General features: G+C 44.8%; 1 protein-coding gene across 1 annotated transcript in view; it reads right to left on the reverse strand.

The window, feature by feature from the left end:
* LOC132380724 (neural cell adhesion molecule L1-like) overlaps window positions 1–19805 on the reverse strand; it is a 354989-nt gene that overhangs the window by 234151 nt on the left and 101033 nt on the right. The window lies entirely within an intron of this gene.

Genomic DNA, 19805 nt, shown 5'->3' on the forward strand with positions numbered 1-19805 from the left:
CTGTGCTGAGCTGAGGCTGCGGCCGTGGCCTGCTCTGGTCTCTGTATCCGAGGACTCTGTGATGTTTACTCGGCTCTGTGCTGAGCTGAGGCTCGGGCCGTGGCCTGCTCTGGTCTCCGTATCCGAGGACTGTGATGTTTACTCGGCTCTGTGCTGAGCTGAGGCTGCGGCCGTGGCCTGCTCTGGTCTCTGTATCCGAGGACTCTGTGATGTTCACTCGGCTCTGTGCTGAACTGAGGCTCGGGCCGTGGCCTGCTCTGGTCTCCGTATCCGAGGACTGTGATGTTTACTCGGCTCTGTGCTGAGCTGAGGCTCGGGCCGTGGCCTGCTCTGGTCTCCGTACCCGAGGACTCTGTGATGTTTACTCGGCTCTGTGCTGAGCTGAGGCTGCGGCCGTGGCCTGCTCTGGTCTCCGTATCCGAGGACTCTGTGATGTTTACTCGGCTCTGTGCTGAGCTGAGGCTGCTGCCGTGGCCTGCTCTGGTCTCCGTACCCGAGGACTCTGTGATGTTTACTCGGCTCTGTGCTGAGCTGAGGCTCGGGCCGTGGCCTGCTCTGGTCTCCGTATCCGAGGACTCTGTGATGTTTACTCGGCTCTGTGCTGAACTGAGGCTGCGGCCGTGGCCTGCTGTGGCTGCTCCGTGATTTATGTCCACGGACTCACTTTTGTTCTGAAAACTGTTTGTCTATTTTTATTTTTTGCATGATTCATTTCTCCCCCTTGCTCTCTGCACACTGGGTGTTTGACGGTCTTTTTTTATGCATTCTTTTGGGTTTCCTTGTTTTGTGACTGTCGGTAAGGCGATAAATCTCAAGATTGTATAATATATACATACTTTCATAACAAGTATACTTTGAACAGCTGATTCAGGTATTCTCCCGATGCTGCTGTGCTGCATTTGTTACCTGCATGCATTATATTTTCATTATATTATTGGTATGTTATCATTTTTACTGTACACACGTGTGATGAACAAGTGTAAGACAAAGACTGCTTACCGGTAGCACACAAGTTCAGAGTCGGAAATGACCCTGCCAAGCTCTCTCATGATATAGAAACATAGAAAACCTACAGCACAATACAGGCCCTTCAGCCCACAAAGCTGTGCCAAATATGTCCTTTCATTAGAAATTACCAGGGTTACCAATAGCTCTCTATTTTTCTCAGATCATGTACCTATCCAGGAGTCCCTTAAAAGATCCTATCGTATCCACCTCCACCACTATCGCCAGCAGCCCATTCCATGCACTCACCACCCTCTGCGTAAAAAATTTACCCCTGACATTTCCTCTATACCTACTTCCAAGCACCTTAAAACTGTGCCCTCATGTGCTGGCCTGGGAAAAAGCCTGACTATCCACATGATCATTGCCTCTCATCACCTTATACACTAAATATATTCTATAAATCTACTCCAAAATTTAAACCTCTTCTGGCTCCAAAGCAATTCGGATAAAAGGGTCTCAACCCACATATTTATTTTTTATGTGCACAATTTGTCTTCTGTTGCTCACTGGTTGTTTGTCAGTTCTTGTTTATGCATAGTTGTTCATAAATTCTCTCAAAATGCTGGTGGAACACAGCAGGCCAGGCAGCATCTATAGGAGAAGTACTGTGGACGTTTCAGGCCGAGACCCTTCGCGTTAGTCCTGAAGGGTCTCGGCCCGAAACGTCGACAGTGCTTCTCCCTATAGATGCTGCCTGGCCTGCTGTGTTCCACCAGCATTCTGTATGTGTTGCTTGAATTTCCAGCATCTGCAGATTTCCTTGTGTTTGATCATTAATTCTATTGTGTTTGCTTTGCCTCCCTAGTTTAAGAATGGGAAGGCCAAACAGAGTTCGTTAATGCCAGGATTCTCAGCCTATTTTTGCATGACTTATCTAATTTATATATTTAGCCATTGATTTATATTGCAATTTAGATATTTTATGCCTTGTATTCTATTGCTGTCACAGAAAAACAATTTTGACGCTGTATGGTAGTGATAATAATCCTGATACGGATTTGGATTCCGGGTGGTGGGGGTGTGTGGAATGAGCTGCCAGTGGAGCCGGTTAAGTTGAAACAGTTAAGAGAAGTTTGGGAAGGACTGGAGAGGTGTGGAGCAAGGTGAATGGGACTAGGCAGATGACCAGGACAGCCCAGACTCAATGGGCCAAAGGGCCTGTTTCTGTGTTGTAGTGTTATACTCTATGAAGCAAACATACCAAATGCCTTCTTTACTACCCTCTCCAACGGTGTTGCTATTTTCTGGCTGTAACTTATAGCAATGTTAATGTATTGCCCTGTACTACTGCCACGAAACAACAAATTTCATTCCCTACATCAGTGAAATAAGCCTGATTTGGATTCTAATTGTGACTGGATTTAGACTGAGTGCAACAAATCTTAAATTGATCAAGGAAGGGAGGGAGGGGTAGAGGGACTGGGGGAAAAGGAGGAGAGGGAGTGAAAGCCGGCAATTCCCGTTCCGGTTTTAATACCAATATCAGCAAGGGAAATTAAACTCATTTAGCAGGGATTCTCTGCGGCAGATTCCTTTCATAGCAGTAGGGCCGGGCGCTTCTGAAAGAGACTGCTTGCCTGACAGAGCAGAAGGCTGACCCTCACCTTGCCCCCACCCCCAACCTCCCCCTCACCCTTCCTGCATTATTCATCAACTTTCAAAGTCCCTCAGTTCTCATGTTAAAGGCTGTGAATCTGTCAATCCTCCCGCCCAACCAAAATGTCAATTGATTTCATTCTGAAATTAAAATGCAGAAGGCAAGGATAAAGAGGTGGTGGGTGAGGGGGATGGGGCTCTCCCCCCCTCACCCCCTCCCCGCAGACCATGCATTAGCACCTCAACGGATCTATAGCCCCTGGGGGAGTACTGAACCTTATTAAATCACCTCAGGCCAAGAGATTCTGATAGCAATCAATAGGTCTGTTTATTTTAAAGCTGGGGGGGGAGGGGTATGTGTTTGGTGTAACACATGCTCATTCGTCTCCTGTATAGTGACAGCCAGATCATCTTCACAAACCTTACAGGGCAGAACAGTGATTTCAGTAACAGAATTAGTCAAAAATAATAGGGATCTGGCCCTCGTTGTGAGGGAGTAATCTCAGCCATTACTATCTGGTTTGGTGCAGCATCCTGTCACAACATATGAAAACTGCAGCCAATTATCAGTTCAGCAGGAAAGGTCTCTGCCTGCAGACTACCATCACTGCAGGACAAAGAAATGGACATGACGTTGCCCACCCTCTTCTAAAAATTTCACGCACAAATTGCTGGAGGAACCCAGCAGGCCAGGCAGCATCCACAGAAAAGAGTAAACAGTTGATGTTTCCAGCCAAGACCCCGTGGGTTTTGAAATCTCGACTGTTTACTCTTTTCCAAAGATGCTGTCTGACTGCTGAGTTCCTCCAGCACTTTGTGTGTTGCTGCTTTGGATTTCCAGCATCTGCAGATCTTCTTGTGTTTTCCAAAAGGTCCTTTCTGAAAAACACCAGATGGGACCATAAAAGCAAAAACTTCCATGCCATCCTCTTTCGCCAGACTGTTAATCTGGTCAGCCATCCTCGTTACCTCCCCAACCCACTCTATCTATTACCCCCGTCACTGCACTTCAATGTGGACACTCAAAACCATTTTTTATAATAGATGCAAGAGTTTCTGCAGACACTGGAAATCCTGAGAAACACACACAAAATGCTGGAGGAACTCAGCTGGTCAGGCAGCATCTATGGAGTGGTTTAGGGCTGAGACCCCTTCCTTCATTGGGACTTTCAGAATGCTGTTCACATTGTAAATACATAATCAGAATCAGGTTTACTATCATTGACGTAAACATTTTAATTCTGATTCCTATCCCCGTTCTGACATGTCAGTCATCCTTTGCCAAGGTGGGTGGAGAAGCAAAACCCCATACTCCTCTGGGTAGCCTCAAACCTGATGGCATGAATAGCAATTTCTTCTTCCGGTAAAAAATTCCCCATTCCCCTTCCTTTATTACACGCTCTGACTTTTTACCTCTCACCTGCATCCCCTCCTCCGTCCCTTTCTCCCATTGTCCATCTCCTCTCCTGTCGGATTCCTTCCTCTCCAGCCCTTTAACTTTCCCACCCACCTGGCTTACCCTATCACTTTTCAGATATCCTCCTTCCCCTCCCTCACCACCTTTTTATTCTGGCATCTTTCTCAGTCCTGACGAAGGTCCTCGTGCTGAAACGTCAACTGTCTACTCATTTCCATGGATGCTGCCTGACCTGCTGAGTCCCTCCGGCACTTTGCCGGTGTTACTTTGGATCTCCAACATCTGCAGACTTTCTGGTGTCATAAAATCTGTTGCTTTGTATAGAGTACAATATATAGACTATAAACTACAACAAAATATATATAAGTCACGCACAAAGCGGTGTAAAATACATGCTGGTATTTATGTAGATTTTACCTCCAATCCGTACTTTAACCTCTAACTTTATTTTATATAGTTCTGTATAATTGTTGAATTTTTTTTATCTACTGCCTCCATACCCTGACCAACACACCACTGCAAATTCCTAATACATGTAAATGTTTAAGGCAAATAAAGTTGATCCTTGATCCTTCATCCTTTATATGCTGACATCCAGATTGTCTTCGCAAACTTGACAGGGCACCACAGTGACCTCAGTAAGAGAATTAGTCAGAAAATAATGGGTAACTGGCCCTCATTCTGAGGGAGTAATCTCATTTGAGGGATTCAGGTTACGGTGCGGTTTGACCTGTTTATTGGAGCCGGGAGATGAAATTACAATTCAAACTCGTGTACCTTCTTTTCCTCTTGAGTATTGCCAGTGGAGGTTATTTATGTCGACCAGTGCTGACTAACCCCTCCTGCGGTGAAGCTGACGCCCAGGAGCACCGACACGCAGATTAATGATTAGGATGCAAAGATTCTGAAGAAAGAGGCCGTTGATTGCTGAAGAATCTATTAACATCACTCTACAACATACCTCTCAGGGATTCTAGCAATGAATTACTTTGGAGGGCTGCGGATAGAACACTCATCAGTTGAGGAAGGAACATCGGTCCAGTTTACGTGCTCAGATTACTGCCACAGAATTTTCAATATCCCACTGACTGGGAGACTCAGCAACAAGATTTAAAGTACATCTGAACAGGTACTTGAAGGATTGGAAAAAGCTGCAAAAGGTTTATAAACTCAGCCAGCTCCATCATGGGTATAACTCTCCTCACCATCAAGGACATCTTCAAGAGGAGGTAACTCAAAGGCAGAATCCATCATTAAGGACCCCCACATCCAAGACAAGGTGTCAATCAACACCAACAAACCTCAAGAATGCGTGCTTAGCCTACCGCTCTATTCTATCTACACCCACGACTGTGTGTCTTGGGCACAGCTCAAACACCATCGGTAAACTCTGGGCAACAAAGGCTCAAGGGTACAACTTAATGTCAAAGAGATGCATACAATATACATCCTGAAATGCTTTTTCTTCACAATCATCCAAAAACAGAGGAGTGCCCCAAGGACTTCGCGTTTCACCCGGTATTCGACATACCACAGGTTCTCTCTCTCCCTAATAAGGGTGAAATAGGTGTCTCTGTTTTCCCCAGTGAGTGGGGAGACATAACACACAACTCATTGGTCTACAATGTTAAAAGTCCGCCACATCGCATTTTTCGAGCTCTGTGCCCAGAATTCTGGGCACACAACCGCAGATATTCTGACTCCCCTGACGACACACGGGTGTCCGGACATGACACTGGTCCGTCTCCACAGCCCCAAGATCCTAGGCTTCCAAATCCAAGCCGGACTCTTAGGCTGAGCCCTTGGTGTGCCGTACAACCACGGCCAGTTATGAAACCCTGAGAGTGGGTCCCATTCCCACAAAGAACCGTAGTCAGCATGTTACTCCAGGTCAGGGTCTTCAAGAGAACCCTGAAAGGGAAAAATAAAGATATTAGAGATGGAAATAGAGCTGTTTCCAAAGATGCAAGCAAAGGAGTCATTGTTTAGCACCACCATCACTCTACTCCGCCTTCTTCCAAGCAAAGAGTTGCTTTCTGGATACTTTTGGTGGATCTCGTGAATTTTCGGCTCCTGATCATGAAAATCAACATGAAATTTCCCTATCAAGCACCTATCACACTTTTTTTTGAAATTATCTTTATCTGTTATTTCAATTTGAATGTCAATTAAAATATTGCCCACAATGTAGACTGAAAAATTTTCTATCTGGTCCAGGCACATCTGGGAGTGCTTAAGCAGGGTGGATGTGGCGTTGCAGGACAAGTTTTAGAAAAATTATCAAAACATCATGCACACACCATTCCATGCATTGCATTTACATGTATATCGGTATGTGATCACATTGATGCACACGCTCTACGCGCATAGCATACTATGTGTATCATTAGAATAAAGTAATTGTAGTATCATGAGAGCAAAATGTCTCACCAATGTTGCAACAGCTGCAACATTTTCTGTCATATTTGTGGTGAGTATACACTTAAATGCCGCACAGCTGGCCCGGGTGTGAGGTTGGATCACTCTGGGCGCTGACCTGATTTGAAGAGTTTGAGAGCGGCTGTGGGCCGCAGCGAGTTGCTGGGTGGCATGGTCTAAGTCCTGGGCCTTCCGCAGTAGCCGTACCCAGGTCCTAATGTGAGGGACAATTTGCTGTTTAGACATTTTAAACACCAGCCCAGATCAGAGGAGAGAGCTGATTTCACTTGCTCTCTGCATTGTTCACTCCTCTCTCCAGGGCACCAGAGCCTTTCATTGTTCTGTCATTGGGTCAATTTAAGCAGCAGCCCAGACAGACTTATCTGTGTTGGTCGGGACGAGAGTGGATTTCATTCATTCTCCTCGAAGGCCATCTCCTTGGCACGGAGAAAACGAAGACTGCCTGGCTACTGTGCTCCGTGCCTGCCAATAAGATGAATTGAAAAGCGAGCCTCTGGGCCTACTCTGCGGTTCGCATCCGAGGACTCCATTTTGGTTCCGAATGCTGTTGTTCATTTCAACTGTTTGCACGAATCATATTTTTTTCATTCTCTTGCACAAGTGCTGATCTTTTATTTTTTTTTATTTGTATTCTATTTTTTTCCTTTAAATTGGGTTTTTTATGTTTCTTGCCTTGTACCCACCTGTGAGCAAGCAAATCTCAAGGTTTTATAATTTATACATTCCTTGATAATAAATGTACTTGAACTTGAACTCAGACGCGGTATGACTCCTATGAGCTCAACTTTGGGTGTAAGATGTAAAATTGGTGACCGAGAGAAAGCCTGGGCTCCTTACATTTGTTGCACAACATGCACTGTCGATCTTAGAGCTTGACTCAGAAGTACTCGGAAGTCAATGCCATTCCATGTCCCGATGATATGGAGGGAGCAGAAGCATCAAGAGACAACCTGCTACTTCTGTCTGACCAGTGGGTCTGGTTTCTCTGCTAAAGGCAAGAAACCAACTGAATATCCCGATCTCCCTTCAGCCATAAGAGCTGTGCCACATGACGACAGTCTTCTAGTACCAAAACTACTAGAGACATGGAGTCTAGAGGAGGCAGACGAAGATGCTATGATGCACGAGCCAGGAATGGAAGACAATACTGATAAGGATTTTGAACCATTTATGTCAAGTGACATCTGATAACTCAGTCTGAGTTAAATGACCTGCCCAGAGACTTGGGTTCAACAAAGGCAAAAGCAGAATTGCTGGGCTCAAGACGGCAAGGATGGAATCTGCAAGGATTTTGGTATTTGAGACAGATATTTCCCAGAATAATTGATGCCAAGAAGACACTTTTGTTAGTTTATAAATCAAACAGGCAATTCAAAGATTTTCTAATGGGACCAGAAATAATTGCATGGAAGGCAAAGAGGTTGTTGAAAATGTTCTTGGCAAATAGAGCACTGAACTACATGCAGCTGGTTGACAACATACTTCAACCAGACAAAACCATGAAGGGCAACATGTCACTAACAATTTGCTTTCTGTATTCCAATTTAGATACCTTCCCTCAAATCTTGTCAGTTATGATCACAGAGAAAGATTTCACCAGGACATTGAGGTCATGGAGAAATGGTACCAGGACAACCAGAATCCATCAATGCTGGCTGATTATTGTTAGACGAGAAGACTCAGACACTTGAATACAAATGAAAATCATGAACAAAACACGATGCACTACTTTGTGCGTGTGTGTGTGTACACACACATACAAACACACAGTCTCTGTAACTACTCCAGCATCTACACCCCTCCACAGTTTTGTAACCCTCTTCCAGATAAAAATGTAACCCAGCTTAATTAAACCCAAAGTTGTAATGTTAGAAAGCCCCACCTGCGGAGGGATGAAAACAAGGGTTACCAATTAAAAATAAGAGATTTGAAAAAAGAAGCGTTATGCGAGGCGGGGTGGGCTGGACACAGCACGGACAAGGAGAGAAACGCAGCAACAATTAGAAGCTGAAGGCGTGAACTGTTAAGAGTGGAATTAGCAGTGAGTATCTTTACCCAACTAACTTGAAAACCTCAGGGAGAAACCCCTGGAGGAGAGACAATAGCGATAAAAGCTTTATAGAAACTACAGCTACAACTTGCAGCAGCTTTAATGAGACAATACCAGCAGAGACCAATGTCTAAAATCCCTACCGTATAGTCGAGAATTAGTTCAATAAAATCATACCGAGGGATTTGGTCAAGTTTGTTAAGGGTGAAGGTGAAATGTTTAACAGGTACCTGAAGGGGAACTTCTACACCCAGAGGGTGCTGCAACCGTGGAACGAGCTGCCAGTGGAAGGAGCAAATGTGGGTTCAACTTCAATACTCAAGAGAAGTTTGGATAAGTACATGGACAGGAGAGGTATAGAGGACCAAGGACCAGGTGTGTGTGGAAGCGACTAGGCAGAATAATAGTTTAGGATGGGTTAAATGGGCTGACAGGACTGTTTCTGTGTAGTAATGCTTTATAACTCTAATACCCTATAATTATTGCTTATCCCTAATGGTTCCTTAAACTCAATGTCTTCCCAGTCAAAAAGTTTGTCACAATAAAGTTCACATCACTGGTCAGGGTTTTACCATTTCTATTTTACTGAAGGACTTGAACTCAAATTCTGCATTTCTACAACTCTTCAATCTAACTTTCAAATTCTAAATGATTTTGCATGGAGCATGCTGCCAGGGAGAGGCAGATACATTAGGGACTCTTAAAAACTGGGCCAATGGATGATAGAAAAATGGAAGGCTATGTATGAGGGAAGGATTAGATTGCTCTTAGGGTAGGTCAGTACAGCATTGTGGGCTGAAGGGCCTGTACTGTGCTCTAATGTTCTATGTTTTTTTTTAAATGGCAAAAGTGAAAGAGATGGAGAATTCGGAAAAAATGGGTCACACTCTCAAAGAGCCGTCACAGACTTTCTACAGAGTCTCCCTGCAAAGATGGAGGGTGACTTTGAATTTTACACAAACATGTAAATTCATGGAAATCCACTGCAGCTGGAAACAAATCCAAAACTATGCACCAGAAATTCCTCATTGATGACTAGGGTGCAGAGGAAGAAAAGGGTGCTTTGTGTTTCATAGTCCATGGCAGCACACAGTGCATCATCGGGGAGGGGGAGATAAAAATAAAATAACCTGCAATCTACTTTTAAATGATTGAATCAGAACAGTGCTGCAACACAGAATCCAAAATAGGACTTGGCATCAGGCTTCAACAATGTCAAAAACTTCCAATGCAGAAACGGAGTACAGCCACACAGGGTGGAAGGTGGGTGGTGGAGGAAGGGAAGGTTGGTGAAAAACAGATTACTGCAACATTGCTTGAGCCCAACACATTGCTGTAATCATTTCCTAGCGGCAATACTTCATCAGGATTTGAGGAGATCCTGCAAGTGACCACAATCTTACGGATTTTTATAGGTGTGTGGCATTCTGACTGTTGTACCGCAGCCTGGCACGGAGGCTCCGATACACAACAATCAGGAAAAGCTGCAGAGGGTTAGAGAAACAGCCAGCTCCATCACGGTCACTGGCCTCCTCCCCTCTTACCTACTGTCAAAAGCAACTTCAAAAGGTGTGGATAGTCAGAGGCTTTCTCCCAGGGCTGAAATGGCTAACACGAAAGGGCACAATTTTAAGGTGCTTCGAAGTAGGTACAGAGGAGATGTCAGGAGCAAGTTTTTTTTACACAGAGTGGTGAGTGTGTGGAATGGGCTGCCGGCGATGATGGTGGAGGTGGATATGATAGGGACTTTCAAGAGAATCCTGGACTGGTATATGGAGCTTAGGAAAATAGAGGGCTTTGGGTAGCCCTAGGTAATTTCTAAGGTAAGGGCATGTTCAGGACAGCTTTGTGGGCTGAAGGGCCTGTATTGTGCTGTAGGTTTTCTATGTTTCTATGCTCTCTTCTCATTGCTATCATCAGGGAGGAAGTACAGGAGTCTGTAGACATACACTCAATGTTTCAGGAACAGCCTTTTCCCCTCCTCCATGGACCCATGAACACTACCCGACTATTCCTTTGTTTTTGCACTATCTATGTTTCATACTAATTTGAAGTCTTTGCACTGTACTGCTACTAAATAGCACATCAGAATCAGAATCAGGTTTATTATCACTGTCGTGAAATTTGTTCACTTAGCAGCAGTTCAATCCAATACATAATATAGATCAAAAAATAAAAATAATAAATCTATTACAGTATAGATTAATTAGATTGAACAGATTAAAAATCGTGCAAAAAATGAAATATATATTAAAAAAGTGAGGTAGTGTTCAAGAGTTCAATGTCCATTCAGGAATCGGATGGCAGAGGGGAAGAAGCTGAGTGTGTGCCTTCAGGCTTCAGTACCTCCTGCCTGACGGTAACATTGAGAAAAGGGTGCCCAGGGTGCTGGAGGTCCTTAATATTGGACACTGCCTGTCTGAGGAGCAGTAGCTCCCCACCCCGCATACCAGACAGTGATGCAGCCTGTCAGAATGCTCTCCATGGTACATCTATGAAGGTTTTTGGGTACATTTGTTGACATACCAAATCTCTTCAAACTCCTAATGAAGTATAGTCGCTGTCTTGCCTTCTTTATGACTACATGGATATGTTAAGACCAGGATAGGTCCTCAGAGAACTTGACAAGCAGGAACTGGGTTGAATCATTTAAGTTGGTGATACTGCATGGACTCTGATTTGTATTCTGAGAGAGGAACGTTGGCCTAGAGTTCAGGGACAAAGCTCTCTGTTTTCCAGTAATGCCCATGAAATCTTTAATATTTACCCAAATGGGCATGAGGGGAACCGAGTTTCACCCCTCAGCCCTGATGCAACTGTAAAGCAAAGGAATCCAGTGTGCCCGGTTTGGCCTCCTCTCCATCGGTGAGACCTGATGCTGACTGGGAGACCTACACTCTGTCCACCACATAAGGTGGGATTTCCCGATGGTCACCCATTTCAATTTTACTTCCCACTTCCATTCCAACATGTCGATTCATAGCTTCGTCTACCGCCACGATAAGGTCACCCTCAGGTTGGAAGAGTGACACCTCATATTCAGTCTGGATAGCCTCCAACCCGCCATCATGAACACTGACTTCTCTAACTTTTGGTAATTTCTGTCCCCTTTCCCAGGTTCTTTCTCATTCCTGTCCCCTAGTCACTCACCTTTTCCCCTCAGCTGATTTTGCCTACTATCTGTCAGCTTGTACTGTCCCCTTCCTCTCCAGTCCTGATGAAGGGTCTTGGCCTGAAATAGCTGCTGTCCAGCATTGTGTGTGTGTTGCTCTGGATTTCTAGCACCTACAGAATGCCTTGTGTTTATTAAGTCAAGAAGTTAACTATTTTGAAACCAAATCTAACTTAGAACATCAAGAATCTGGTCACAGCCCAGAATTGCCCCACTGCCCCACCCAGTGTTGTACGGCTCCTGTATAACCATTGACACAAGAGATTCTGCAGGTGCTGAAAATCCAGAGCAACACACTCAAAACGCTGTCTGGTATGGTGGTGGTGGGGGGGGGGGGGCTACTGCACAGGATAAAAAAAATAAGCTGCAGATAATTGTAAACTTGGTCAGCTCCATCTTGGGTACTAGCCTTTGTACTAACCAGGACATCAAGGAGTGATGCCTCGGAAAGGAGGCATCTCTCATTAAGGACCCCATCACCAAGGTCATTCCTTGTTCTCACTGTTACCATCAGGGTAGGAGGTACAGAAGCCTGAATGCACATACTCAACGATTCAGGAACAGCTTCTTCCCCTCTGCCATCAGATTTCTTAATGGATATTGAACCCATTTTTTATTCCTATTTTTGCACTACTTATTTATCTATTTAATATACTTACTGTAATTTAATTTTTTCCATTATGGATTGAAATGTATTGCTGCCACAAAGACCATCAATTTCATAATATATGCCAGTGATATTAAACTTGATTCTGATTCTGATGCTGGGGGAGCTCAACAAATCAGGCATCAAACCAGACTTTGTCGATCATTTTAATTCCCATTCCAATGTGTTGATCCATGGCCTCCAAGATGGGGTTAGCCTCGGGGTAGAACAGCAACTCCTTTTATTCTGCCTTGGTACCCTCCAACCTGATGGCACGAATATCGATTTCTCCTTCCAGTAAACAAATTTCCCCGCCCTCCCCCTTTCCTCTGTTCCCAACTCTGACCTCTTCACCTGCCTATTACATCCCGAGTCCCCCTCTTTCCCTTCCCCTTCTCCTGTCAGATTCTTTCTTCTGATCTTTTCTACCCAGCTGGCTTCACCTATTGCCTCTTCCCCCTCCCCAACCTTTTTATTCTGGTATCTTCCTCCTCCCCCTGAAGAAGGGTCTCTGCCTGAAACGTTGACTGTTTATTCTTTAACCACGGATGCTGCCTGACCTGCCGCATTCCTCCAGCGTTTTGAGAGCGTGGATCTTTGGAAGGGAGTAAACAATTGACATTCATCAGGTATCGTTATGTGTTGGATGAAATGAATACATTGATAAATATTCATGTTAATTGTAGTCATTGGAAACTTCAGAAGTGGCCTTCTGGATTGACATATTGTTAAAGGCGGATCCCTGTCACATAATGCACCACCCAAAACAGGTTTGTTCTGTCACTTAATATTCTGGTAAATTGTACACCTTGAACCTAGAGAGCAACACACACAAAATGCTGGAGGAACTCAGCAGGTCAGGCAGCATCTATGGAGAGGAATAAACAGTCAACATTTTGTGCTGAGACCCCTCGTCATAACTGGAAAGGAAGAGGGATGAAACCAGATTAAGACAGAGAAGTGTTGGGGGGGGGGTGTGGTGTGGATGGGGAAGGAGTATAAACTGAAAGGTAATATGTGAGACGAGAAATGGGGGGGTGGAGAGAAAGGGGATGAAGTAATAAACTGGGAGGTTATAGGTGGAAAATACAAAGGGCTGAAGAAGGAGGAATCTGATAGGAAAGAAGGGCAGACCATGGGAGAAATGGAAGGAGGAAGGGAACCTGAGGGAGATTATAAGCAGGTGAGGAGAAGGGGTGAGAGGAGTCAGAATGGGGAATGGGAAAAGTGAGAAAGGGGGAGGGGAAGAAATACATGCTGGCAAGTGATAGTTGAGACTAGGTGAAGGGGAAGGTGGATGGATGGGGGAGATGGGGGGGGATGAAGTGAGGGGAGATAGGTGGAAGAGGTTGAAAGAGAAGGCATCTGTGGAGGGGAATGAACTGTGTACAACCATCACTGAAATGTCAGAGGATGCACATTTACGGGATGTTGAGCACTTTGCATTCATTTATGAAGAGCTGTCCTGATGTGAACTCATCACCGAAGCCAAGGAGAAACCCACCAACTGGAACCAAACGTTTAGCAGCAAGTGCTGCAGAGCTTGCACAGCACCTTTTGCTCTTCACTTTAACAGGCTTTCTGGTTTGGTTTGGGGTTTGAGATATGTATCCCACTTGAGAACATGAAGGTCCCTTCCTAATTACACAGGTCAGGTTGTCAATGCACGTCAAGGGCTGTCAAAAGAGCAGAGAGAGGGACTGTGATAGAGGAGATGCTGCTGGTAAGACCTGTCAGCTCTCTGAAGAACCATACCTCTCTGTGTTACTAACAATCTACTCTATTGCTTATTTATCTAGTGAAGTGAACATCTCCTGAACCCTCTGAATGATGAGCAGTCGACTGTGAAACTCAGATGTTCAGTCTATCTCGGTATAGAGATAGAGCTGTTCACTACTCCGTGAAGTGGGAAGCAAGCAATGGCTGGAATTCAGGAATGAAAGCAGAGAGGTAACTTGTGAGAGCAGGCTTTAAAGAGGTATACAAGATGGCGAGAGGCACAGATCAAATGGGCAGCCGGAGACCTTTTTCCAGGGCGGAAATGACTAGTACGAAGAAGCATAATTTTAAAGAGAATGGAGAAGGGTATGGGGGATGGTGAATGTCAGAGGTAGTTTTTATTTTTCTAGAGAGTGGAATGTTCTGGAAGGGGTGGTGGTAATAGTAGATACACTAGCAGCATTTAACGGACTCAGAAAGGTACAGTACCTGGAGAATAGAAAAATAGAGGGTTAAGCGGGAGGGAAGAGTTAAAAGTTTGGCACAACATCAGGGCCTGCGCTTTGTTGTAACATTCTATGTCCATAAGACACAGGAGCACAATTAGGCTATTCAGTCCATCGAGTTCCAGTGTTGATATAGCACGCCCAGAACTTACTAACCATAACCTGTACATTTTTGGAATGTGAATGGAAACCAGAGGCCCCAAAGGAAGCACATGCACACAGGGCTAATGTGCAAACTTATAGACAGCAGCAAGAATCAAACCCTGATCAGTGTCAGAAAGCACTACACTGTACATAAGAACCACAGCAGCCATTTGCAACTCAGGAAGTTCCAACAAAAGAGAATATCACTGACCAAATCACCCATGACAGCAGACAATGGTAACAAATAAAAATTGGTCAGGCTGGTACAGCTAGTATTGACAGCAGGTGGCGGGAAGGAGAAATGTCTCTACCAAAGGAGGTGTAAGGCGTTCCTTCCCTCCTCTAGCCTGCAGGTCACCCTTGGGCAAGGTGTAGCCCCTACTCAGCCCCCGTTCCGATTAGGGTCACATGAACCCATGGGAGCAGGTGGTGGATGGCTGCGTGAGCAGCTGGTGCATATCACGTCCTGGTTATGCTACCACTGATGTCAGGCAGACAATCTCTGAAGAGTATTGATAATGACTGGGGTCACCCGTCTTGTAAAGACACTGCCCAGAAGAAGGCAACGGGAAACCAGTTCTGTAGAAAGATTTACCAAGAACCATCATGGTCATGAGTCCATGATTAACCACATCTTCTGACACGGCACACAACAACGACGGTGATGAAGGTATTGAAAGGTGGTATCAGTGAACATTGAACATCAGTGAACACTCAAGTTTTACAGCTAAAAGGCAGAATGATAGAAATTATGTTTGATAATCACCCTCGGCAGAGAGGGACCACATCTAATTGTCTGTTGGGACTCCCCGTTCTTCATGCAACATGCCAGGAGTTCCCCATCCCCAGAGAATTTACTTCTCGACAACTCGAAGAGTACACATTTTCTTTTGCACAATTTAGGCCCAGGGCACTAAAGGGTTCAGGTAGAGTAAGCAGGACAGTCAGTCTGGGGGTATTTGAGGCACAGAAACCAAGGCAGGGGTTCCCCACCAGGTACTATCCCGGTTAATAGTAGGAGTCCATGGCATTAAAAAAAATGGTCAGGAACCCCTCAATTAAGGGATCACTCCCAAATTCACTAACTCTTTCTCACCAAGGGGGCAAAACAGATGAACTAAAAGTGCGGATAAAGAGCCTGTTTCTTTGCTGATTGAAGATATCTATCAATTTTGGAGTCTGCATATAGCATACAGCCTGAAATTCGTACTCTTCACAGACACCCGTGAAACAGAAGACCCCATGGAAGAATGAAGTCCCGAAACACCCCCTCCCCCACCCTTTGCAGAAGCAGCAGCAAAAGTACCGATCTCTCCACTCTGCCAGAGGAAAAAACAATGCAAAATGTTAGATAAGGGACAACTATGCAAGGGCCTTGCCAGCTCTAAAATGTGCTTGGAACTCTCAAGGTGATTTTCAACAACCCTTCAGTGATGGTGGTCATCAGGGCCTTATAACTAAATTTATTTTTAACAGGGGAAAAGGCCCGTATCTCATTACTCACGTCTTACCCCAGTGCCCTAGATATGGAAAGCTGTTCTGTGTGATTTCTATACTTCAGTCAGCATGGGGGGGAAGGTGCCCCGAGCTGAGCGCTGTGTTGCTGTGGAAACAGTAATTGTGAACGTGGGATCCCTGTGTGTGTGTGTGGGGGGGGGGGGGGCTGCAGGAAATACTTTATTGCAGCTGCAGTTTCCAAAATGAAAGGCTATGAATGTAGACGAGGTCAGCATGGAGTCACTGAGCAACAAAGGTGTAGGTAAATGATGTACACAGAATACAGCTACTTCAATTACACACATTGGGAAACTCGTGTTCCTATAATTAACATAAAACCTATTACACCAATTCCAAGGGGAGCTTAGTAAATATTACCTCCCTGTGTCACAATCTGTTTGTTTTAACATCCCCCCAAATAGCAAATCACTTTCCAATTATGATTGCTAAGGAATGTGAGGAACTGGTCAAGCACAATGGGTCAAACCTCTTACCTAACCCCATTTCTGTCACTGTCAGGTCCCACGGCAACTCCATAGCCTTACGGACAGGGGTCCGAAATGGGAACTGATCAAAGTAGTTACCGTGGATTTTCATGAGGTAAATTTGGAGGATCAATTTCCTCTGATGGGAAACAAAGGCATAAACACTGTAAGAACACAGAACAGTACAGGACCCTTGGCCCACGATTCTGTGTCAACTTTTAACCAATTCTAAGATTTATCTAACCCTTCCCTCCCATTTTGCACTCTATTTTTCTATCATCTAAAAGATTCTCAGATGTTCCTAACGTACCTGCCTCTACCACAACCCTTGGTTTGGTGTTCCATGCACCCACCGCTTTCTGTGTTAAAAGAAAACTACCTCTGACATCCCCCCCCTTCACTTTCTTCCAATCACCTTAAAGGTATGCCTCCTCGTATTAGCATTTCTCCCTGGGAAAATGTCTCTGGCTACCCACTCAATCTATGCCTCGTCATCTTGTACAACTCTATCAAGTCGCCTCTCATCCTCCCTCATTCCAAAGAGAAAAGCCCTAGCTTGATCTATCTATCATCATAAGACACGCTCTCTTATCCAGGCAGCATCTTCTGCACCCTCTCTAAAGCTTCTAAATCCTTCCTATAATGAAGACAGGTCACTTAAACATGAACAAGAAAATAAACATATTAGTAAACACAAGAGATTTTGGAGACCCAGAGCAACACATACATGGTACTGGAGGAACTCAGCAGGTCAGGCAGCATCTAATGAGAGGAATAAACAGCTGACGTTTCAGGCTGAGACCTTTCTTCAGGGCTCAGTAAGTACCTGTCTTACACATGCAATTAGGAGCAGGAGTAGGACACTTGCATCTTCAAGCTTGACCTGCCATAAATTAGACCTTAGTAACACCCCAACTGCTGATACAAACCTGTCTGTAACCCCTTGCTTATCACAACGAAATCTGGACATGTCTTTCCTAAAAGGTGGGGCTGAGACACAGAGCACCACGTTCACCTGGATGGTGGAGCAGACTCAAAGCGATGAATGGCTTTCCCCAGACGAGGACACGGGTACGAAGGACATCCTGCTCTGTGCTCAAAAGACCAGCCACATGGACGAGTGACAAAGGGCTGTCCCAGTTCATTGGGTCCCAGGATCAGATGTCTGTGCAAGCAGGAAGGTACCGGAAGGCACAAGGGCAAGCCTCCCGGAATTCAAGCCTTGCTTAGCTGTTGTTGTTTGTTACTTGTTGTGCTCTGCATTGCTGTATTCTGTATTGTTGTGCCAAGCACCACGGGCATGCTTTGTTGGCGCCAGAATGCACGGCAGCACTCGCAGGCTGCCTCCCCAGTATACATTTAGGTAGCGTTGGTTATTAATGCAAATAACGTATTTCACTGCACGTTTCGATGTACACGTGATAAATAAACCTGAATCCGAAGAGACCCTACGTAGAGCAGTTGCTGACTGGTAACAAGAGAATGGCTCCAATTCTAACCCTGCATTTTAATCGGCAAACCGATTTTCCCCTCAGAGCTTTGATCTTGCATCTCAAAGACGGCCTCCAGCAGCTCGCTGCAGGATGCATCAAAGGCAATTTAACCCGTCAGTGCCAATCAATCACCGCTGGGGTGATCTCTGTCTGCTAGACAGCACCATGGGCTCAGTCGCGGCGCTCTGCGAAAATTTAATTCAAGTAGGACAAGATAAGGAAGTGTGGTCTGTGAACTGTTGTCTTCAATACAATTTTCAAGGGCAAATACAATTAAGAAAAGTTTAAATGTCGATTATTTGGACAGATTTTCCCGGACAAAGAGCTCTGACTATTCGTCATTGTCATATAATACTATAAACCACAAAGTGAGGCAGGGCATAGCAGACACGATTTATCAGTATGTTCCTCCCTTAAAGAGGTCAGTGCCCTTTGGTGAAATGTCTCATTGCTGGAAATATAACCAGTGCTATATTTCATTAAGAGTTTGAAGAAATTCAGTCTGTCACCAAAGAGAAGCAAATTTTGACAGATATACCATGGAGAGCATTTTGACTGGTTGTATCACCATCTGGTATGAAGGGGCCAATGTATAGGATTGGAGACAACTAGAGAGTGGAAAACGCAGCCAGCTCCATCACGGGCACTGTCCTCCCCACCTTCAAGGACACAGTCACAAAATAAAAGCCATGAGGACCATCACAGAGGCTGCTGAACAAGCCTCCTGACAACTATGGATCAAGAGGTGTGACCCATGGACTAATGCTGCTGGGACACAAACCAGGACCTAATCAACCCTGGTTGGGTTGCCAGGGCGAGAGCACCCGACGACCCCAGGTTACACCACTGATTAGATGTCCCAGCCCATCCTAGGATGTATCTCAGTATCAAAAGGTGATATCCATCATGAAGAACCCCTACCACCTAGGACATGTCCTCTTCTCATTACTACCATCAGGAGCCTGAAGATGAGCACTCAACACTTTTAAGAGCAGGTTTTTCCCCTCCGCCATCAAATTTACGAATGGTTCATGAACTACCTTACCATTTTGCTCTCCCTTTACACTACTTATCTGTTTTCTATATATCCCTTATTGCAACTTATGGATTTTTACACCGTACTGTTGCCGTGTGTCTGAGATAATAAACCTGATTCTGACTCAAGAATGACACAGGGAGAGTGGGAGCAGCAGGAGCAAATGAGGTTGAGAGAGAGAGAGATAATGGAAGGCAGAGAAAGCATGTGAGAAAGCATACAACAGGCAGAAACAGAGAGCTAATGAGAAAAACACAAAAAAGAGCAATTGAAAACATTTACATCCTCTAACCAGCTGCAATGACAGAGTGGAACAGAAGAAGTTGCAATATTCACAGACAATGAAGCAAAACCAAATTGCTCAATGTTCTTGGCCCATTAATCTGAACTGTTTCAACGACAGTGAAATGTCTCATTTATTGCTATGGTTTTTTGTCCATAGTGAGATTCTTTTATTGAACTAAAAACATTGCAAAAGAGCTTTCTCGACTCATTTGTGCATCTCTGCCAGGTCATTAATCGCGATGACATCAAACTGACTCCAGTTGTGATTGTCCCGGTCAATATTTTGGTCTGTCAGTTGTCACTGTTGTTTCG

The sequence above is a fragment of the Hypanus sabinus genome, chromosome 24, assembly GCF_030144855.1.
Source record: "Hypanus sabinus isolate sHypSab1 chromosome 24, sHypSab1.hap1, whole genome shotgun sequence".
In the NCBI taxonomy this organism is placed as follows: Eukaryota; Metazoa; Chordata; class Chondrichthyes; order Myliobatiformes; family Dasyatidae; genus Hypanus; species Hypanus sabinus.